The sequence below is a fragment of the Apium graveolens genome, chromosome 3, assembly GCF_009905375.1.
Source record: "Apium graveolens cultivar Ventura chromosome 3, ASM990537v1, whole genome shotgun sequence".
In the NCBI taxonomy this organism is placed as follows: Eukaryota; Viridiplantae; Streptophyta; class Magnoliopsida; order Apiales; family Apiaceae; genus Apium; species Apium graveolens.
This window is the reverse complement of record NC_133649.1, coordinates 146,722,121-146,747,051: the sequence shown is the minus strand read 5'-3', so window position 1 is coordinate 146,747,051 and position 24,931 is coordinate 146,722,121.

Genomic DNA, 24,931 nt, shown 5'->3' with positions numbered 1-24,931 from the left:
TATTCAAAGTTCTCAAGAATAGAAATTTTGATGAAGGAAATATGACGTAATTATAATAATGCCAGGTGGGGCACGTGTTGAACCATAAGAAAGTATAGATCGATCCAGTGAGGGTCGAGATTGGTGAAAACAAGAAGGACCCAAGATAAGAGACGTCTTAAGTATGATCAAGAGTTAGTCGTGGCAATGTTCACATCTAAGACTAAGGCAATGACTTATGGAAAAATGGTGATTTTTTTTCTCACCAGGACTTAAGAGAAGCATTTTTACAGAAGTAGTGATTGAAATGAGGTAGAAAATTTAGTTGGAGGTGGTTAAAATGACATTGATTGTAAGAAAAATTTACTATCAGGTTAGGCCAAAGAGGTGGCCAATACTTTAAGTGTAAGAGGACAATTATCGGCGCTCGTGCCAGAGGAATACAGTGATAATGGTTAATTCCGTGAAGGTTGTATTATGGTGTGAAAGATTGACATTCCTTCTGATGACTGTGCGGTACTCAACCGTAATAGTAGTTTGGTAAAGATTTAATTCATGTAATCGCCGTGAGCGGGCTTTCTATCTTAGAGGGTCCTATCTTGAGATAAGCTAGGAGCATGATACGAAAGGAGTCAATGATTGTGGATGATGTTGACAAGGAAAGACAATTTCAGCAACATTACAGAGCTGAAATTGATAACATTTCCTTGGATGCTGACACTTTTACTCATCCTGTGTCAGCCTATCAACTGTTGGCTACTCAGGGCAATGAGGAGGCAGAAAAGACTTTAAACCTAGTACATACCTCAGAATCTCTACAAAGGGATAAAGTTGCTGTCAATATGATACCTTCTACAGCTGGAGAGCCATCTGAAGAATTTGGAGTAAATTCTAATGATGATGACTCTGGTTCTTTTGATGGAAGCATGAGCTTAGGGGGAGATGAAGGCCCAAGCTCTATTCCAGAGTTACCTGAATGGGCATTGACAAAGGAGTCTACCCCAGGGCATTTCAATGTATCCTTAGTCAAACAAGTCATGGCTATCCAAAAGGCAATTCAGGAAACTTCCAATGCTGGTACCAAAGCCATTCTCCAAGCCCACTTAGATTCTCTACATCTCATGAAGCTACAACAATTAAGACATAATCTAAGTGTGGATGAACTCAAAAAGGATATAGCTGACTTAAAGTCCTACAATACTGAGAAGCTGGATGCAATCATACCCTTTGGTACCATGCAGGATCTGTTACTGAGACTGAGAAGAGAATCAGATGCTGAAAAGAAGATGGCCAAATTGGAGGAAAGAGTTCAAATTATTGAAAACTCTATGGTGACCATTCTTCAAAATCAACAGTCTCAGACTAGTCTTCTAATGCAACTGGCTAAAGTACAGGGCTTGACCCCTCTCCTTGATGATAACAAAAAGGGGGAGAATAAAGGGGAAGGGGAGCCATCTACACACATTCAAATATCCAAAGTACTAGTTCCTGCCATCACTACTTCTCCAACACTTCAAATCAAAGGAAAGCTTGATGGAATTGATCTAATCCAGCTAGCAGCAGCTGAGATGAAGGTGAAAGAGGAAAGGAGGAAAATTGATGAAAGGATGCAACAAGTGTTTGGTTCTACAAATACAAAATCTCTATCTGTGAAACATAACACAAAAGTTGAGCCAATCATTATGGAGCACAAGCCAGTGAGGAGGAATAAGGTTGGAGAAACCTCTTCAAGAAACCTCAAGCCCATGGTACTCAGGCCAACCACTAGATTCAACAAGGCCTCTACAAAGAACCCTCTAACTCATGCTCAGCTAAAAGAAGTGGATTTTCCTCTTCCAAAGCCTGATGAAGATAAAGTTTTGGGTGGTAATATCATAAAGCACAAAGAGACCAAGGATGTAGTGGAAAGAATGAATATGGCTATCATCTATAGAGAGGGAAAGAGTATCTGTGTGATTCAAGGACATCCCAAATTCTCAATAGCCAAGAGGGAAGAGACCATGAGGTTAAAGGAAGAATCTAAAAAGCTAAAGGATGACAAAAGAGCACAAGCAAAGCTTGAAAAATAGCTAAAGTCAAGTCTAATTGAAGAAAAGAAGAAGATTGAAGACAAGAGTGAAGGAAACAAGACTGAAAGCATAAATGTGAATATGGGGAATATGGTTGGTGAAAGTGTGGAAGAAGAAAGTGAGAAAAGAAAGAAATGGCAGAAGGGTAACAGAAAGAAGGTTAGGGCAAAAAGGAAGAGTGAAGATGACACTAAAGTAATCCAATCAAAATCCAAACCGCAACCTTCTATTCCTGAACCTTTTGTTGCTGATCTCGGTATAAATATCCATGGTGAACCAATCATCCCTAAAGAGGAACCTATTGATTGGGACACCATCAAATTGCATACCTTCTTAACCACTTCTTCACCACCAAAGAAACTGAAAAGAAAATCCAAATCCATACCTCCCCCAACCTCAAGTAAATTCACTCAGAAACATAAACCTAAGCCTAAGCCACAAGCCTCAAAGGATGATTATGTTCACATTTGTGACATAAAAGAATATACAGATATTGAACTCTACCTGGATGAGCTGGAGGAAGTAAGGGGAATAAATGCCTATGGACAGCTACCAGAAAGGCTAGTGTTCAAGTATAAAGGAAGTGTGGAAAGGACTTGGCTTCTTCAAAGAATTCTAAATGAGGGCTATTCTACCTTGATTAGAGTCTACTCAGCTATAAAAAGGGACACTGGTTTTACCAGGACTGCCAAGACTGAGATTCTCAACAAGATTGCCAGCATAAGGAAGACTTGGTGGGAGTCAAATTCCTTGCCTAGAACAATACTCATCCCAGAGCATGGAACTAAAATTTATAAATCACCTCATTGGTTGATGGAGTTCAGAGATAATAAAGGAGTCAGAAGATTTTTCAGACTTGAAGACCAGCTTAAGATTGACAGTAATGAAACTCTCAAGGACATACAATCTAAGTTGGATATCAGTGATGAAGATAAAGCTGAATTCTACAGACAACTCCAACTCCAAGTAGAGGAAAATGACAGGAGGCTAGGGAAGAAAACAAGGGAACAAAGGAAAAGAAAATGATTTGCTCAGGCTAAGGGAGCACCCTTGGAAATACTGTAAATGTTCAACTCTATCTCAGTACATACACTTTTGCAGCACTTTTGAATTTCTACTTAGTTTCAACTCATATATTTATTTAGTGTTTTGTTATCATCAAGTTAACCTTGAATTTATGCCTACAATTCTAGTAGACATAAATAGGGGGAGATTATTAGGAATATATGTGTATTAGTTTAATGATAAGTTAAACAAAACACTTAAGTAGAAATCTAGTGTTTGTAGCCTCAACGGATAAGACCACTTTGGCTATCCGTTGATGGAGTAGCTTTACTCAGAAATAAGTTTAGTATTGTAGCACATTTCAGTCTTTGTAAATGAGTTATAATTCTTAGAAGTTGTAGGAAGTTACAAGTCATGTTGACTACTGGTGGATATGCAAATAGGAGGGCTAATTGTAAATATTGCATGCCTTGTAATTTTGTATAAATGAAGTAGTATCAACAGGTAAATTAAAGATCTTCAACGGATGAGAAATAAAGCCTCAACGAATGTCTCTAAAGCTTCAATGGATAACATCCATCAACGGATGAGTGCATCAACAAATAAAGCTTCAACTGCTAAAGCATCAACGGATAAGAACATCAACGGATAAAGCCGTCAACGGATGAAAGCTTAAATGGATGCTCAGTTCCATAGCAGTTGATAGTGATAATTCATAAGCTGACAGAGGGACATGGGTTGACAGAGACAATTGGAATGTGGTAGCCTCTTGGAGGAATCAAGAAAAAGCAGCATTTATATTCTGGTGTAAACAAGGAAGTATTCAAAGATTCACAGATTATCTTAGATTGCATTGGATAGAGAAATGAAGAAGAAACATGTGAAGACCTATTTTATAATTGTATTTTATCTTTGTCTTCACTTGAAATACTTGGTGATATATAAACCAAGTTGCAGCTAGTAATTAGGTGTGAATTTTCAAGAGCTGTTTAGAAAAATTTAGAGAGAAAATCATCTAGTTTGTACTAGGAAGCAGCTCTGAACAATTCTTTTTGTATCACAGATTTTCTGAAATACACATCTCTGGTGGAACAACAAATCCACCAGAAAAGTTTATAAAGCCTTTGTGTTCTTTACATTTGTGTTTTGAATATACTTCTGTCTGTACTTGCTTAAAGCAATTCACACACATCTGTTCATCATACACTTAGTTTATGAAACTGCTCAAAACTTGAAAAAGTTTTGAGATTTACATTCAACCCCCCTTCTGTAAATCTCATTGTTAGTTCCTTGGGAATAACAACGTGTTATGTGAATTATGAGTCAACGTATCTTTTAAATGTTATATGATCAGAATATGATCCTTATTTTTTATTATCGGGTGGGTAGACGATAAGAACAAACATATGATAGACAATTATACGTTATCGATTAATTGAAATGGTATCTTTTATGATAGATACGCATAGTTCGAGACGTTCAAAGCCAGATAGTGATTGTAAAAGTAAATCTTGATTGTGTGGGGTATTGAGACGAGCGAATACAGAATAAAGATAAACAGAGAATGGCGATTAACAAGAAAGGTTAGATAGCCTATCACTGGAAATACAGATATACCATAACTGAGTTATATGGAAGATGGTTAAATATCAGGGGATTATCAATTGAGGCAAGTATTCCTAAACTTTCTTCTAATATGTTGCAAATATTTCTTTCCTATTCTAAGTTCATAATAGTCAAATGTTTTATATTTCGCTGCAATTATTCTTAATTATGCAAGTAGCCTTCATTATTGTTCCTTTATTATTGATTGACCTCTTGAGCAAATACCTATTATTCTGGGTTATTTGCGAACCCTGAATCAGGATGTTTTGAAATCAAAGTGATTTGACATGAAAATACTCTATGGACTGGATGGTTACGATGAGGGCCAGTGATGGGCTGGACCTTAAGGGCCAGAGATGGCTGGACCCTTAATTACGGAGGCCATAGTGCCTGGGTACCCTATATGTTGGTGGCTCTATATATATGGGTATAGATCCGCACTATACCCTGAATGATCAGTAGGTTATAGTGCATATGTTGGTTCTAGTGTCCAGTCTAATTTATTATTGATCGCCATTAACGACATTCCTTCTTGTAAAGTTTATAATTTCAAAACCTGACAAAGATTTGATTTAAGAAAGGAATCTGAGAACTGTGTGATGTTCTTCTCATAGAAATGTGATTTATAATTAAAGGCCAGTGAGGGCCGATGTTTTATTCTCTGAACTGTTTCAAATAAATAAAGATATTTTTTTAAAGTCATTTAAAGATTGTTTCTAGAATTTCCTTTCATATAATTCATGGAAACCTATAATGATACTTGCTGGGCATTTTTGGCTCACTCTTGCTTTGTGAATTCTTATTTCTTTCAGTTTCGAATGAGGATTAAAGTGAATAGCTCTTAATAGACAACAAGGTTGGAGAAATCCTAGCTGCGAGAAGTTGGAGATGTCAGAGTAAATAAGACTAGGAAGTTAGTAAAGAGGTAATAAAATTGTATATATTCGATATAAATTCTAAAAGGTTAGATTTTTGTTTCATACCATAACCTGTAAATGATCCGGAAGTGAGGGGTTATCTGTATATTTGTTATAATATGCGGGTTTATATTGCGTAAAGTTATTTGGTGACACCCAATTTTGACCCCCGGATTTGGGGATGTTACAGTTGGTATCAGAGCTGCAGGTTATTGATCCCTGAAATAAGAATATGTGGAAGTTAGATAGGAGTGGCATGCCATATAAGATAGGGAAGACCCTAAGTATACTCATTTTGAGTTCAAGTTGAGTGTGACTTAAGATTAGCAGATCCGATATGCATTAGTAAGATATAATATTATTAAGATAAGTGTAAGGTGAATATATTGACGCTATAGATATATTGAGTTCTCAGATCCTACAGCTGCGAAGAGACGACGGCTCGATGGAGACTGGGTAAATTAGCCTGTTTTTTATGCGGTTTTAAAGAAAAAAAGATTGATTCACGTGAGAACTTCTTATAAGGAAAGATAAATGAGTTTCAGTATGATCCAACTTAGAATTATGTAGGAGGACAAGCTTCAGACTGGAGGTAATGAGTTGATTGAAGCTGACGAAGAGCCAACGTTGTAAATTTCAAAGGCACCATTGTTGCGAGAAGTTTCTTATCACTTTTCGGGCACCGCGCAAGAAATGATATCTTCCATAATAGGTATACCTAAGACTATCAAGGAGGTACGACCGTATCTCCAGATAGAATGCTAAATTACGTTAATTGGTTGTAAATATGACATCAGGGACGATGATAAGAACATCAAAGATATTATTAGATGTCCGCATTGGAGTTAGGATCATGAATAAGATAGTATGCAAAGGTAAATGAAGTTTTCATTGACTAATGAATGAGAAATGAACCTGAGGAGGAATAGAAGATATATCAAGGTGAATGGACCTTTATGTGGTCATTTCTAAAATTAGGCACCTCATTAAATGGATTATGAGAATAACAAACAACTCATATCGTAATGACGACCATGTGTGCGATTTTCAAAAAAAAAATTAAAAAAAAGTTTTCTAAAAAGATTTTTGTAATAAGTTCCTAAAAAAATCTTTACACAAAATGAGTTTTAAAATTGGTTTTCAAATTACTACTTGAGTTCTTATTTTTATAAGTATTAGATTACCCAAAAGATTAGTTGATCTAGACTCAGTATTGTTAGTCAGAGGGGCAAGTAGAACCGCTAATACGGAGAAATTCAAAATTTTCTCAAAAGAAGAGTGTGAACCTTGTTTAATAGTATCAACAATTGAATCAATATGCGGAAACATTATTTATCCAATTTATGAAATTAGTTTATTGACCTAAAAGAAGCCCGAGGATGATTGAAGGAATCGGAGGAAATCTTCCAGACAATTGAAGAAGAATAATATTCTTATAGATGGAGTCGAGGTGTTGCATGATCGATAGTTATTCTAGGCAGCATAGACAAAATTAGAATCTATGACTGTAAATTTTGTAAGAACGTGATTATGGTCGAACTATTAAAGGGATGAACGTGGATGGCGAGCAAGGGTATCAATCTTTTATATAACACGATAGCTTATATTTTTCCTAATCATCGAGTAATTATAAATTTCTTTCATTAGTCTTTTCGATGAGGCAATGGTAAAAAAAGAGGTTATGGTATACTGTTTCAAATTATTCCTCCTTCAAAATACTTCCTTCTAATTGAGACAAGCAGTCTTATGGTGTGATAATTTGTCGGAATGATGAAGAGTCTGGTGGGACTCCACCTAATCATGTGTTGCATGCCATATAGTATGTAAGACTGGTCATCTTGAGTACAAATATGGTTGTCTCATCCATATCTAAATTCTTACTTATTATTCTTTTTCAATCATAATTTATTGACTCATGGATTCTTCCACTTGTTTTATTGCACTGTTGTTCTTTACATAGTTTTCCAATCAAAGTCATATACACAAATTCCCTTCTTGTGTAAGGTCTATTCTTTAAAGGTTTTAAAAGAAATAAAATAATTATGTAGAGTAGCTAGAATTATATGTGGAGTAGAGATATGATTGCGAGCCAATAAACGATGGACATTTACGTGCAAAGAAGAATCGATATGCAAATAACTTGGATAACACGAAGACATCAAATCAGGAACGGATATTTGTTATACATTATACATTTCAAGTCTAAGATTTTGGCGTGAAATGGATTAGCTAGCAAACCGTATTAGGTAAATTAATGATAGAAATAAGAAACTAAAATTATGCGTATTGGACAAAGTAAACGAATGACGGGACAACAGGAGAAGACTAAGGAATTCTTAATAATGACTTAGGCGAGCAATTAATACGTAAGAAGGCGAAACATACTTCAATCACGGGGAGATACTTGTCTTGAAATTTTGAAATTGAAGAAATCTCGAGTACGATAAATCTCAAGTGTGTTCTTCAAGGAACTGTTAGGACTCCTACTCAAGTAAGTTAGTTATGGTAAATTTGATGCTTATAACTGAGCCAGTGAAGAAAGTTTCATATGGAAAGACATAAATGAAGATCAAGAAATGGTGATCTAATTTCGAAATCTTTTAGGAAATAACGCTTAAAAAACCAAATGAATTCTCACAGGTTATGATGGTATTGGTTGCGACCATGTGTTGGTTATCAGAAGTTAAACAAGTTTACTAATGAGAATAAATAAATATATTGTCAAAGATAAATGAGTGGCTCCATCAGCTGAAAGATGCAGTATAATTTCTTAAAAGTAATTATATAAGTGTCAACGGTAGAAAATACAACTAAAAGATATTCTGTAGCCGGGTTTATAAACAGACATAAGTAATATAAACTGTTAATTAGAGAACTTGGACTGAAAAATGAATTAGAAAAACCCTGGAATAAAGTCTTTGAAAAACAATATAATAATTTTTATATTTATTAGTGGTATTTCGTGATATTTTGAAAGAATAGATGAAAGGTATGGTTATATCCTTAGTTTGTTAAAAAAGATGTATGTTATGTCATTTAGTATTATATGTGGTCATCAGCATGATATATTCTGAAGTATGGTGAAATAATGAGGTTGGTGGATAGTGGTGGATTGATATGGTTGTTAATTGTTTGGTTGATTGTTGGTGTCGGGTTGAGTCCGACTGGTAGTCCATAATATAGAGGAGCTGCTGCCCAAATTTTCAGAAAATACCCTACTTGGTATCATACTTCCATGTGTTATTGATATTTCTGTTGACACCCCAAATGATTGCGATATCGGTTCTTGAATAAGGTTGTTATGACCAAACTAACTTTATATAATTGGATTTGATTTCATTTAGCTAGTCATAACTTAGTTCAATTGATCAATTAAAAGAGTTAATTGGTTAATTTTATCAACTTATGGTCAGTTAGATGGAAATCGGTTCCAATTAGATTAAGTCATATTCTGACATGATTTTCAGATTTGAAATCAAAGCAATTAGAAATTTGGAGGAAGTAAGGATACCAGTAGAATTCAGAAATTTAATAGAATTAGCACGATGTTATGGCAAGCGTGCGAGGCCTTATCTAGATGAATATGCCCTTTTTACAATAGACAAGAGAATAAAAAAAGTTATTTATACATGCAAGTGAGAAGAATGTTTTCAAGAACTAAAGGCTCGATATAGAGCGGAGGGAAGTAAGAAGGAGATGCAGAGGGAGAAAGAAGAAAGACAAGACTCGTAATTCCGACAATGGGGATACTATTAGAAAATCCAAGAAATTTTATCATCTGCAATATTGTTTCTGTCACAGCCCCAAATTACACTTAACAATATAAATGACTTAATAATAAAATAATATTACAAAAGGCTGTTTACAGACAATATCCAGGATCGCTAGGTTTAGTGTTTGAAGAACAGTCCAACCCTACAAACTAATACAACTTCATAACTACCGGTCCTCACAATAGACTTTCAGCTACCTACCTGAGCTCTCAAATAAGCCTCAGCATCTCCAGTGGACTTACGAGCGGTCTACTTGAATCTAACCATAGCTGCTAGCTGTAATATCAGGGTGAAAGCAAGTAGTGAGCCAAATGCTCAGCAAGTGCTAAACAATATGATACAAAACATGAATCGAGATACATATGAAAGAATGACAATGTGAAGATAGAGCTAATAGCAATAAGAGATGAACTTTTGGGTGATGGCATCATTTGTTTGTAACAAAACATTTCCAAAATCATTTCTTAATCCAAAAACCATTTTATGACGCTACGGATTACAGCCGGTGATCAGCCGCGAAGTAATCCCGAACCTCGCTGGGTTCTAAAACATTAATGGGATCCCTAGGCAACTTTTAAGCCTACAATTTAAGTGTGGAAAGGACTCGCGTCTCAGTCCAGATCCACTATCTAAAGAAAACATTTGTCCCCCTTTGGGACTGAAAATTCAACTTTTTAATCATTTCAAAAACTGATGCCGATTAATAATAAATTTCTTAAACAGGAAACATCTTCACTATTCTCAAGAAAACATTTATTGTCCTTTTGACAATTTGGCTTTTAAAAACTTTACAGTTTGATAAAATTTGATGCCAGGAATAATAACATTTCAAAAGCTCTATAGGCATGAAAGGATCGAGTACTTCTTTAAGGAATTCTATGCCAAACTCAACAACAGTTGTACTAAGTTAAGGTTTATTGCCAGACGAATTGAACTATCAAGGTGAGGAAATCAATTCAGGGTTCAATGTAAAGGAACAATTTACTGATTTAAAGGAATAATCAGGGTTGAGTAACAATAGTTTAACAGAGGGAAATTCTAATGATTATAAGTAAGGGTACCAATCATTCCAATTTCGAAGGATTTCAAATAATAGGGTTATGATCAAAAATCAAAGGATTAAGATTACGAGATTCTTATTGATAGAAGAACAATCTTCTCACTAGAGGTTATCAAAGATGAATATCAATGGTTTAACAATCAAGGAAGAAAGTATTGTAAAAGAGTTCGAATCAATAAACCATAAATGTAGGAATCTCAACTAGGGTCACAATCATAGGGTATCAAAGAATTTCAATATTCGAGTATCATAGTAAGGGGTAATAAGAAAGTGTACAAATGAATCGTTATCTCAGGGTTTAATGAAAGGAAATGATAAACAATCGAAAATGGTGATATGATTCGAAGGGATTAACTTTCTCAAGTTCGCAAGGAAATTCGATAATGTATAATCAATAAGGATATTTAAAGACTAAGTCAAGGGGAATACAACAAGGTATATGAATGATTATTAAAGGTACGAAATGCTTTTAAATGAGTTTGGGGTGATCAAGGTATACCAATTATACTAACTCAAATCAAGCTCGGGTACTTATAACAATGGGCAATATCAAATTCAAGCAAGCTATCATGGTTCCAATAAGTATCTCAGGGTACTTGCATAACATATGATTAACAGAAGGAGTATGCTTGCATAATATCAATTCAACAAGGGGAAACACTCGCATAATGTCATTACGAAGGAAGAGTACACTTGCACAATATAAGTTTACAAGGGAATGACACTTGCCTTGAGAGGTTTGACTACACACGACTTATCTTGGGAGTGACGGGAGCACTACTCGACCTTGACGGCAAGCTTCCTATCTTCACTTGATCCTACAAAATAATAAGAATCCCTCATTACTACGGACTCTTATGACACCAAACAACCCTAACACCAAATGCACAAATTGACTCCAAGTAACGCTTGGTGTCTTATATTGCGTAAAACACTAAGTTAACACACAACACTATGCACATATACATATAGTAGCACCTTGGAGCACATAACACATATAGGTATACTCATACTATTATTTAGACTTGGTGCTTTATTCGGGACTTGAATGATCTCACTCTCAAATCTCCACAATTCTACTTGCGACACACTACTAAACTAGTCTCGACTCTTGAAGGGCCTACACTTGGTGGTTCCAATTCTCTTAGCCAAAACCTTGGCCTAACACTCTACTGACCTATATCTAAATGTAAACACTAGGGCTCACTCATGCCTCACTCATAGGGTCCACAAAACTAAACGCTAAAAGAAAGCGTTCTCACTTGCATGCTTATGGCGACACCTTAGGCAACTCTCGATTTTTAACACCACTAAAGCTCGAATATTCCTAACAAAAACTGACCTACTGGATTCTTAAGTCTATAAGCTAACTTGTGCACTTTGAATGACACTAAGGGCCTTCCTAGATTTTCTTGGGCCTAAGCTCAAAGTTGACACAACTCTAAATGAGTGTCCTGAAAACTGCCCTGTTTTGGACTAACTTAAACTCATTGGTTCTAACTCTAAACCTCCATGGTTCGACTTGAAACTCTTCCTTAAACTCCCTAGTATCAGTAGTAATCAATTCCTAATGAGGGCTTACTCTTAATCCAACTTTTTGACCTCCAAAACGTACTAAACTCAATCTGTCCCCTGTTCTGGCAGAATCTAAGTTTTGGTGTGTGCACCTCACTAAATGGTTGGGTTTCTCTAATTAATGGCTTCTGGACTCAACTACAACCCAAGTACTAACTCCCCGTGGCTTGGGCCTAACAATGCCTAAGAAATGCCCATTCAAAATCAACACACAACTCACATGCAAATCTGGAAAAATTTCAGGATTCTATCCTAGCCTTTCCACCTTAACTCCCACTTTAAAACCATGAATTAAATCTCAAACAAGGCAAATTTACTTCTATAAGACTCTAAACTAAGGCCTCAACCAAGAATGAAGATCATTCATGCCCTATAGCACCAACATGCAAACTAAAACTTAACATGCAACTCACAATGATCACAAAAACAAGTTTGACTAAATAATGGGATTATTAGCTCATAAATTCCACTTAAAATACTAAATTATTTCAAGGGCTCATGCACACTATATTTTAAAATCTAAGATCGAGTATGATATCAAGGAAATAATTCGTTTTTAGCCCATATAGGTCGAATTTAATCACAAGCCAAACATGCATGTATATTTTCGAAAAAGAGAGCATATATAGCTTGATCATTCTTGAAAATAATGCCCTATCTCTAACATGCAAAGTAAAACATGGCATTACAACTAGAAATCAGTAGCATGCAAGTGTTTTAAAGGAGTTTTAATCAAGGAAACACTTAGTTTATGCACATAAAAAGTATATCTCATGGAGAACTCTTTAATCCACATGAATTAAAGAGTTTCTCCTTGGAGATCACATAAAAACAAGACATGCAAGCATTAAACTTCATCTCCTAAGCATGGAACTTCTTGGAAAGTGTATTATATATTAATGAGTAGTGAAATTACACTAGAAAGGCAAGGATTTGTTGAAGAAAAAAAAATGAAGGGGATGGGGGAAGGGGTTTAGCCGAGAGGGAAGAGAAGAGAGGGAGGAGAGAGTGAGGTGAGGGTGGAGTGTGGAGTGAAAAATGAAATGATCATGACAACTTGTGCTTGTTTTATGGTTTTGATTTGATTAAATGTGAGTGGAGTTCAGAATTTACAAGAGTGCCCTTCTCCCAAAGCTAAGCCAAAAATGTATGTAAGGTTAGTTTGGTCTTTTGGTGGATAAAAGAGAGTTAGTGGGGTATGAATTGTCTTTTTAGCCCTTTAAGTTGAATGGGAGGGTATTTGCATGCATGGGTATTCATGTAAATTGCTAATTACTAAACTACTAATTTCAAATATTTATTTTTATAAAATAAAATAAAATTTCGAAAATTATAAAAGTTGTACCATAAAATAACTTGGATTTTTAGAAATTTTATGAGATCACTTTTGTGATTTGTGAATGAAATAATTTTAAAAAAAATAATTTTCCCAAGGTAAAGAATATTCTCTATTAATCAAGAATAAGAGAAATTAATAAAACTCTCGCTTTGAAAAATTCATATTTTAAATAAAGCAATTTATAATGCAGCAAATTCCATTCACACAAATATACAATCAATAAATATATTTATAGTCGGCTCTAATATTATACAGAGTTCGCAAATAATATTACACAAAATACCAGTCGTAACATTCTCTCCCCCTTAAAGGATTCTGTCCTCAGAATCTAAGAGAACAGATGAGGATACCGGGAACGCATATCAGACTCGAACTCCTAAGTTGACTCTTCGACCTTGGGGTTCCTCCAAAGTACTTTTACTAACTTTACCGACTTATTTCTAAGACTCTTTGCTTGCCAGTCGAGTATTTTGACAGGTTACTCCTCATACGACAAGTCTGCCTGAATTTCTATAGGCTCATACTCTATTACAAGATTGACATCCGGGTTATACTTTTTTTTTTCTTTCTTCTTTTTTTTTTTAAAACAAAAACACATAAAAGACATTATAAACATGCTGATACTGCGGAGGCAGCACTAACTCGTAAGCCACTTTCCTCACTTGGTTAAAAAAAAAAATCTCAACAGGACCTATATATCTAGGTGTTAATTTGCCTTTCTTTCCAAATCTAGTCAACCCTTTCCACGGTGACACGTTTAACAATACAGATTCGCCGACTAGAAAACTCACATCCTTTCGAGCAGGATCTGCGTACTTCCTTTGCCTGTCTTGAGAAGCAAGCAATCTTTTCTGGATCAGTTTGACTGTCTCCCTCATCTGTTGGACCAGTTCGGGACCTAGAATCTCTCCTTCTCCAACTTCATCCCAATTCGTTGGCGATCACTTTCTTTTATACAATGCTTCGTACGGTGGTATGCCAATGCTTGAGTGATAGCTGTTGTTGTAGGAGAACTCTACCAAAGGTAAATGTTCGTCCCAACTTCCCATAAAATCAATAGCGCAACTTCGTAACATGTCTTCAATTGTTTGAATGGTCCTCTCGTTTTGACCATCAGTCTGCAGATGATACGCCGTGCTCCTATTTATGTTGGTGCCAAAACTCTCTTGAAACTGTTTCCAAAATCTTGAGTTGAATTGCGGATCTCGATCCGAAACTATCGATACTGGAACGCCGTGACGTAACACAATCTCATGCACGTACCTATGCACCAATCTATCCAATGAAGTCCTTTCATTGATCGGCAGAAAATGCACTCACTTGGTAAGGCGATCAACAATAACCCAAATGGTGTCGTGTCCAGATTTCGTCCGAGGTAATCCCACTATAAAATTTATAGCAATATTTTCTCGTTTCCATTCTGGGATCTTCAATGGCTGAATTAACCCGCTTTGTCTTTGGTGTTCCGCTTTAACCCGTCGATACGTATAATATTTCGCAACCCAATCCGCAATTTCTCTTTTCATGTTCAGCTACCAAAACTTCTTTTTCAAATCTTCATACACCTTAGTGCTTCCTGGATGAATTGAAAGTCTCAAATTGTGAGCTTTCTGCAGTATTTCATTATTTTCAGTTCAACTACTTGAGGAATCCAAATCCTTGATGAAAATTTTAATATCCCTTGCTCATCTTTTTGCGTACATAACTCTTCTCCGGTCATTCGATTATTCTCTTGATATCAATATTCATTTTGATGTCATATCAAATTAGATATCAATATGAACTTTGATGCTCACCACATCCCATATTGAAGTCAACATCAATCATCTATATTAATACCACATTTGATATTTAACAACAAACTAAATATCAACATCAAGTAGAAACTGAATCAGACTGTATTTTATTCAAATAACTCCTTTGGTAATGCCATCAAATTTAATCTTTCCTTTCTGCTGAGCGCGTCGGCTACTACATTCGCCTTTCCTGTGTGATAATGTATCGAACAATCGTATTCCTTTATAAGCTCCAACCATCTCCTTTGCCTCATGTTGAGCTCCTTCTGAATGAATATATACTTTAAGCTCTCATGATCCGTGTATATTTTACACTTCTCTCCATACAGGTAGTGCCTCCATATCTTGAGCGCAATTACTATAGCTGCTAACTCCAAATCATGAGTCGGATATTTCAATTTATAAGGTTTAATCTGTCTGGATGCATATGAAATCACCTTGTTGTGCTGCATTAGCACACAACCCAAACCCTTATGTGAATTGTCGCTATAAATAACGAATTCTCCTTTGTCATCCGGTAATACCCATATCGGAGAGATAACCAACCTTTGCTTCAATTCTTGGAAACACTCTTTACAATTATTATCCCATTCAAACTTGTGGTTCTTTCTTGTTAGCTTAGTCAGTGGCGTAGCAATCTTTGAGAAATCCTTTATGAATCTTCTGTAGTACCCGGCCAATCCTAGAAAACTTCTTACTTCTGTGGGAGTCTTGGGTCTCTCCCAACTCATTACTGCTTCGATCTTTGCAGGGTCCATTCTAATTCCTTCACTTCCAGTTATAAGCCCTAAAAATTGAACTTCTTGCAACCAAAACTCGCACTTTGAAAATTTGGCATACAGCTTCTCTTATCTAAGAATCTCCAAAGCTATCCATAAATGTTGCTCATGCTCCTCTTCTGACTTTGAATATATCAAAATGTCTTCGATGAAGACCACGGCGAACTTATCCAAATATCTCTTGAAAACTTTATTCATTAAATCCATGAGAGTTGCTGGGGCATTTATTAACCCAAATGGCATTACTAAAAACTCATAATGTTCATACCTTGTCCTGAATGCTGTCTTTGGAATATCTTCTAGCTTGATCTTCGACTGATGGTATCCTGACCTTAAATCAATCTTAGAGAAACACTTAGCTCCTTTTAATTGATCGAATAGATCATCTATCCTTGGTAGCGGGTATATGTTCTTAATCGTAAATTTGTTTAACTCGCGATAGTCTATACAAGTCTCATACTCCCATCCTTTTTCTTTATAAACAGAACTGGTGCTCCCCATGGCGATACACTGGACCTTATATTTATCCAAAAGTTCTTGCAATTGACTTGCTAACTCCTTCATCTATGCTGGGGCCATTTTATACGGTGCCTTAGAAACTGGTTCTGCTCCTGGAGCAAGATTAATCTCAAACTCAATTTTTCGATTGGCGGTAATCCTGGAAACTCTTCTAGAAACACGTTCAGAAACTCTCTCACCACTGGAATCACTTCTATACTAGGAACTTCCTTCTCCGAATCCACTACATAAGCTAGGAATACCTCGCAACCTTTCCTAAGCAAATTGTTAGCCTGAACAGCTGTCAGAAACAATTATTCTTGATTTTGTCCTTTAAACACCACTTTCATTCCATTCTTTGACCTTAAACAAACTCTTTTAGACTTATAATCTATCTGAGCACTATACTCATTTGCCAAATGTCCTTTCTTATTGCACCGATAACAAGTCATGTTGACCTTATTATAAACTCCCTGATGCTTCTTCCCACAGTGCTTGCATTCAACCCTTGGCTGCCTATTCTCACTTGCTGGTCCTTGATTCTATTGGAAATTTCCTTTGTTATTCTGCTTCTTACTCACTTCTCCTTTCTTCTGTGAGTTCCACCCCTTCTGGAATCCAATCCTCTTCATATTCTTGTCTATCTGACCTCCTGATTCCGTCCTTTCTCCTTGAAACACCTTCTTTTTTTTTTCTCTTTCCTTCCTGGACTGCACTCAATTACTTTTAATCAAAGTCGCCTTCTGAACTACTCCTGCATAAGTATCAATTTCAAACATCGACACTCTATCCCGAATCCAATATTCAAGCCCTTGCTGAAACCTTTGGGCTTTCTCTTCTTCAGTTCCTACATACTTGGCCACAAACCTTGATAATTCTTTGAACTTCTTCTCATACTCCAAGACTGACATATTCTCTTACTTCAATTCCAAAGACTTCACTTCCATCTGCTTCTGAATATACTTGGGATAATACTTCTCCAAGAATAGATCCTAAAATCTTTCCCAAGTAGCTAGCTGAACTGCTTCCATGGCCTTCACGAATTCCCACCAATAGATCACTTTTCCCTTCAGAAAATACATAGCGTAGACAGTCTTTTAATCTTCCTCTAACCTAACCAATTCTAAAGATCTCTCCATTTCTCTTATCCAGGTGTTGGCTACAACTGGGTCAGTGGTATCATGAAAAGCTGAAGGGTTCACACTTTGAAAAGCTTTGAAAGTTACTATTGGCTGAGGAGGTAATGGTAGATCTGGTTGATGTTGGTGTTGTTCATGATTCTCTGGGTTTCAAAATTGTTGTTGTTGGGATTCTTGTTGAGTAGTTTGATGTTGTTGAGCAAGTGTATGGGTTTGCTATTGCAAAGTTTCCAATATTTGAAGGATATCAGGGTCGGTAGAGGTACTAGTTTGCCTCGTCTTTTTGGGTGGCATGATTCTGAAATAAAACGGTTTAACAAAACAGTTGTAAATATAACATTTTTTTCATGTTAAGGGGGTTTACAAGTTAAGGTTCTCACATGCAATTCAGATTTTTGGTTATTAGCAATAAAGGTGATAGACAATTCTAGATATGTAAACGAAAGTGAAATTGAAACGAAATAGCAAGGCATTAATCATCAAAGCAAAGTCGGCGTACAACACAATAATTAAGGTTCAAATAAAATACAACGATATCAAAGTTCAACAAGGAAATAGGGAAACTATATAGTTCAAGAGTTTAAAAACTAGGATGATAGCCAACTGGAAAAAAAAATAGGAAATCTAGCTCCTAATCGACCTAATCTTCTGCTTCCTGAGTCTCCTCGCTATTGTCACGAGCCTTTGGAATCTCGATCCACTCCTGCTTCTGAAGCACCTTCACTATGTCCTGAAGCTCATTTGTCACTAGCTGGATGGTATACTGGCTACTGCGATCGCGGTGCGCTGGTATCTCGTTGAGCTTATTGTTGATGAGCGGCAACAAGGACTCAGGTCTCATGATCAACTACGCCCTAGGTTCATTCTTAGGTCGAGTATCATCCTCAAAAGCTACATCGAGTCACTCCAACAATCGATCATACTTCCCCTGAAGCCTATTGAACTGAAGCCTCGAATCAGCGTACATAGAGAAAGAGATAGTGTCGGATGGCACTGAAGATGAAGATGAATGCATCCTTTGCTGAGATATAACGAAGGGAAATATTGGCTATTTACCCGAATAATATCTACTTACTCTCTCGCGCTTCCTATATTTATATTCTACACCTTATAGCCTATTTGGACTGTTTTCAGGGACTCTAAACCATAGCTCTGATACCATGACCTGTCACAGCCCCAAATTACACTTAACAATATAAATGACTTAATAATAAAATAATATTACAAAAGGCTGTTTACAGACAATATCCAGGATCGCTAGGTTTAGTGTTTGAAGAACAGTCCAACCCTACAAACTAATACAACTTCATAACTACCGGTCCTCACAATAGACTTTCAGCTACCTACCTGAGCTCTCAAATAAGCCTCAGCATCTCCAGTGGACTTACGAGCGGTCTACTTGAATCTAACCATAGCTGCTAGCTGTAATATCAGGGTGAAAGCAAGTAGTGAGCCAAATGCTCAGCAAGTGCTAAACAATATGATACAAAACATGAATCGAGATACATATGAAAGAATGACAATGTGAAGATAGAGCTAATAGCAATAAGAGATGAACTTTTGGGTGATGGCATCATTTGTTTGTAACAAAACATTTCCAAAATCATTTCTTAATCCAAAAACCATTTTATGACGCTACGGATTACAGCCGGTGATCAGCCGCGAAGTAATCCCGAACCTCGCTGGGTTCTAAAACATTAATGGGATCCCTAGGCAACTTTTAAGCCTACAATTTAAGTGTGGAAAGGACTCGCGTCTCAGTCCAGATCCACTATCTAAAGAAAACATTTGTCCCCCTTTGGGACTGAAAATTCAACTTTTTAATCATTTCAAAAACTGATGCCGATTAATAATAAATTTCTTAAACAGGAAACATCTTCACTATTCTCAAGAAAACATTTATTGTCCTTTTGACAATTTGGCTTTTAAAAACTTTACAGTTTGATAAAATTTGATGCCAGGAATAATAACATTTCAAAAGCTCTTTAGGCATGAAAGGATCGAGTACTTCTTTAAGGAATTCTATGCCAAACTCAACAACAGTTGTACTAAGTTAAGGTTTATTGCCAGACGAATTGAACTATCAAGGTGAGGAAATCAATTCAGGGTTCAATGTAAAGGAACAATTTACTGATTTAAAGGAATAATCAGGGTTGAGTAACAATAGTTTAACAGAGGGAAATTCTAATGATTATAAGTAAGGGTACCAATCATTCCAATTTCGAAGGATTTCAAATAATAGGGTTATGATCAAAAATCAAAGGATTAAGATTACGAGATTCTTATTGATAGAAGAACAATCTTCTCACTAGAGGTTATCAAAGATGAATATCAATGGTTTAACAATCAAGGAAGAAAGTATTGTAAAAGAGTTCGAATCAATAAACCATAAATGTAGGAATCTCAACTAGGGTCACAATCATAGGGTATCAAAGAATTTCAATATTCGAGTATCATAGTAAGGGGTAATAAGAAAGTGTACAAATGAATCGTTATCTCAGGGTTTAATGAAAGGAAATGATAAACAATCGAAAATGGTGATATGATTCGAAGGGATTAACTTTCTCAAGTTCGCAAGGAAATTCGATAATGTATAATCAATAAGGATATTTAAAGACTAAGTCAAGGGGAATACAACAAGGTATATGAATGATTATTAAAGGTACGAAATGCTTTTAAATGAGTTTGGGGTGATCAAGGTATACCAATTATACTAACTCAAATCAAGCTCGGGTACTTATAACAATGGGCAATATCAAATTCAAGCAAGCTATCATGGTTCCAATAAGTATCTCAGGGTACTTGCATAACATATGATTAACAGAAGGAGTATGCTTGCATAATATCAATTCAACAAGGGGAAACACTCGCATAATGTCATTACGAAGGAAGAGTACACTTGCACAATATAAGTTTACAAGGGAATGACACTTGCCTTGAGAGGTTTGACTACACACGACTTATCTTGGGAGTGACGGGAGCACTACTCGACCTTGACGGCAAGCTTCCTATCTTCACTTGATCCTACAAAATAATAAGAATCCCTCATTACTACGGACTCTTATGACACCAAACAACCCTAACACCAAATGCACAAATTGACTCCAAGTAACGCTTGGTGTCTTATATTGCGTAAAACACTAAGTTAACACACAACACTATGCACATATACATATAGTAGCACCTTGGAGCACATAACACATATAGGTATACTCATACTATTATTTAGACTTGGTGCTTTATTCGGGACTTGAATGATCTCACTCTCAAATCTCCACAATTCCACTTGCGACACACTACTAAACTAGTCTCGACTCTTGAAGGGCCTACACTTGGTGGTTCCAATTCTCTTAGCCAAAACCTTGGCCTAACACTCTACTGACCTATATCTAAATGTAAACACTAGGGCTCACTCATGCCTCACTCATAGGGTCCACAAAACTAAACGCTAAAAGAAAGCGTTCTCACTTGCATGCTTATGGCGACACCTTAGGCAACTCTCGATTTTTAACACCACTAAAGCTCGAATATTCCTAACAAAAACTGACCTACTGGATTCTTAAGTCTATAAGCTAACTTGTGCACTTTGAATGACACTAAGGGCCTTCCTAGATTTTCTTGGGCCTAAGCTCAAAGTTGACACAACTCTAAATGAGTGTCCTGAAAACTGCCCTGTTTTGGACTAACTTAAACTCATTGGTTCTAACTCTAAACCTCCATGGTTCGACTTGAAACTCTTCCTTAAACTCCCTAGTATCAGTAGTAATCAATTCCTAATGAGGGCTTACTCTTAATCCAACTTTTTGACCTCCAAAACGTACTAAACTCAATCTGTCCCCTGTTCTGGCAGAATCTAAGTTTTGGTGTGTGCACCTCACTAAATGGTTGGGTTTCTCTAATTAATGGCTTCTGGACTCAACTACAACCCAAGTACTAACTCCCCGTGGCTTGGGCCTAACAATGCCTAAGAAATGCCCATTCAAAATCAACACACAACTCACATGCAAATCTGGAAAAATTTCAGGATTCTATCCTAGCCTTTCCACCTTAACTCCCACTTTAAAACCATGAATTAAATCTCAAACAAGGCAAATTTACTTCTATAAGACTCTAAACTAAGGCCTCAACCAAGAATGAAGATCATTCATGCCCTATAGCACCAACATGCAAACTAAAACTTAACATGCAACTCACAATGATCACAAAAACAAGTTTGACTAAATAATGGGATTATTAGCTCATAAATTCCACTTAAAATACTAAATTATTTCAAGGGCTCATGCACACTATATTTTAAAATCTAAGATCGAGTATGATATCAAGGAAATAATTCGTTTTTAGCCCATATAGGTCGAATTTAATCACAAGCCAAACATGCATGTATATTTTCGAAAAAGAGAGCATATATAGCTTGATCATTCTTGAAAATAATGCCCTATCTCTAACATGCAAAGTAAAACATGGCATTACAACTAGAAATCAGTAGCATGCAAGTGTTTTAAAGGAGTTTTAATCAAGGAAACACTTAGTTTATGCACATAAAAAGTATATCTCATGGAGAACTCTTTAATCCACATGAATTAAAGAGTTTCTCCTTGGAGATCACATAAAAACAAGACATGCAAGCATTAAACTTCATCTCCTAAGCATGGAACTTCTTGGAAAGTGTATTATATATTAATGAGTAGTGAAATTACACTAGAAAGGCAAGGATTTGTTGAAGAAAAAAAAATGAAGGGGATGGGGGAAGGGGTTTAGCCGAGAGGGAAGAGAAGAGAGGGAGGAGAGAGTGAGGTGAGGGTGGAGTGTGGAGTGAAAAATGAAATGATCATGACAACTTGTGCTTGTTTTATGGTTTTGATTTGATTAAATGTGAGTGGAGTTCAGAATTTACAAGAGTGCCCTTCTCCCAAAGCTAAGCCAAAAATGCATGTAAGGTTAGTTTGGTCTTTTGGTGGATAAAAGAGAGTTAGTGGGGTATGAATTGTCTTTTTAGCCCTTTAAGTTGAATGGGAGGGTATTTGCATGCATGGGTATTCATGTAAATTGCTAATTACTAAACTACTAATTTCAAATATTTATTTTTATAAAATAAAATAAAATTTCGAAAATTATAAAAGTTGTACCATAAAATAACTTGGATTTTTAGAAATTTTATGAGATCACTTTTGTGATTTGTGAATGAAATAATTTTAAAAAAAATAATTTTCCCAAGGTAAAGAATATTCTCTATTAATCAAGAATAAGAGAAATTAATAAAACTCTCGCTTTGAAAAATTCATATTTTAAATAAAGCAATTTATAATGCAGCAAATTCCATTCACACAAATATACAATCAATAAATATATTTATAGTCGGCTCTAATATTATACAGAGTTCGCAAATAATATTACACAAAATACCAGTCGTAACAGTTTCTGTTAGGAATATGTTGTGAACTTGATGATAAGTTGAACAAAACACCTTAGTAGATTTAACTTAGTGAATTTTGTAGCACTCGATGGATAATCTAATATAGTCCCGACGGATGAACTTTACAGTCCCGACGGATGACAGATTGACATCCATCGAGTGAGTAGCTTACGTAACAAATAAGTATTGTAGCACATTTCTGCAAACATCATGTATTAGTCAAGTAGATTGTGTAGGGTTCTGTAAGTCCTGTTGACTACTAGATTGATATGCAGAATAGGTTGACTAATTGTAAATATGAAATGTCTTGTAATTCTGTATAAGTGAAATAGAGTCAAAAGGCAAATAGACTCCCGACGGATGATCTGCAAGACTCCCGATGGATGACAAACATAGTCCCGGCGGATGATCAAATTCAAATAGATGTTGACAATGACAACACAGTCACATGCTTTGGGTGTTTGTAAAAGGAATGTGACAGCCTCTTAAGCAGGAATTTGAGAACAAAGAAGCATTATCGTTTCCATGCAATTGTGAAGATATTCAAAGATGCTGGAATAGAGTAATGAAGTAGCATGGAGTTAGACTAGATATGTTTTTTGTTTTATTATCTTGTCTTATTTTCATGTAAACTTGGTGATATATAAACCAAGTGTAGCAAGTAGAACAATTAACTAAGCATTTCTCGATAGTTTAGTTGTTCAAACTTGTAAGCAGCTGTGAGCTATTCAAAGCTTCACAGGGTTCTCCTTTGATATATATATATATATATGTTAGGTCACACACACTGTAGAAGGGGTTGAATACAGTGTATACTACAATCAAATCGAATTAAGAACACAAGTATGAAACACAGAATAATCTTATTAATAAAACAGTATTACAATGAAACCATTATCTCTCAGTTATGAACAAATATCACGAGAGCTGCTAGGGTTACAATGAATAATATTCTCGATTAAGATAACACATATAGTGTAAACCATATGCTGTGTTTATATAGACACACAGTTACAAGATAATCTTTTAATTGATATCGAATATAAGTCTGCATCCTAAAATATATCAATTAGTTATCTTTTCCTCCAAGTCTTCTATTCTTCATAGAATTCTTTTCCATGCATATATCTTCTTGTTTTAGACTTGATCTTCTTTCTTTTCAATCAGCCGCCTTCCTTATCTGAAAGTCTTCTTAAGTCCTGATATTATCTCCTGATAAATATCTTCTGTCATCTTAAGTTCTGATAACTTAAGTTCTGATATCTTAAGTTCTGACTTCAGTATAAGTACTAATTTCTAGTTAAGTCCTGATTTGTCATATTAGTCAAGATCTGAAATACTAAACATAAATCACTATTAGACATGACATCACAAATATATCTAACAATCTCCCCCAACTTGTAAATTAGCATAATATACAAGTTCAATAGATATTTAATGATGTCAAAAACATTAAGTACAAATGCATAAAAGAATTTGACTAGATAACTACAACTCACAGTCCTTGTAGCTTTTACCATCCTTAAAGTCTGATATCAGCTTTAGCCTGTATATACTTCAAAATTTATCAGCTGTAGTTCTTGACTTGGCTTCAGTGTGTGATCTCTTTAATGTCGGGAGTTGTTCTGAGATAGTTCTTCAACAGAGTTTTCTTCAGAACTACCCAATCCTAATTTGTCTCTAGCTTCCTTTCCTCGAATAACTCTTGCTTCAAAATCACTTGATGTAGTCTTCAAAGGTTGAGTAGATTGTTGAGCTTTAGTAAACCCAAGTAGTAGAATTTTTGAAGGTTTAACATGAGCAATGTCAGAGGTTTCCTTTCCTTTATCTTCTGATATCAAGACAACTTGAGCTCTGTCAGAGGTTGCTTGCTTCATTGTCATATCAGAATTTACTAAGTCCTGATCTTGAACAACATGAGCTCTGTCAGAGGTTGTTTGAATATTCTTCTTCTTCTTCAAAATCAGACTAGTATCTTCATCAT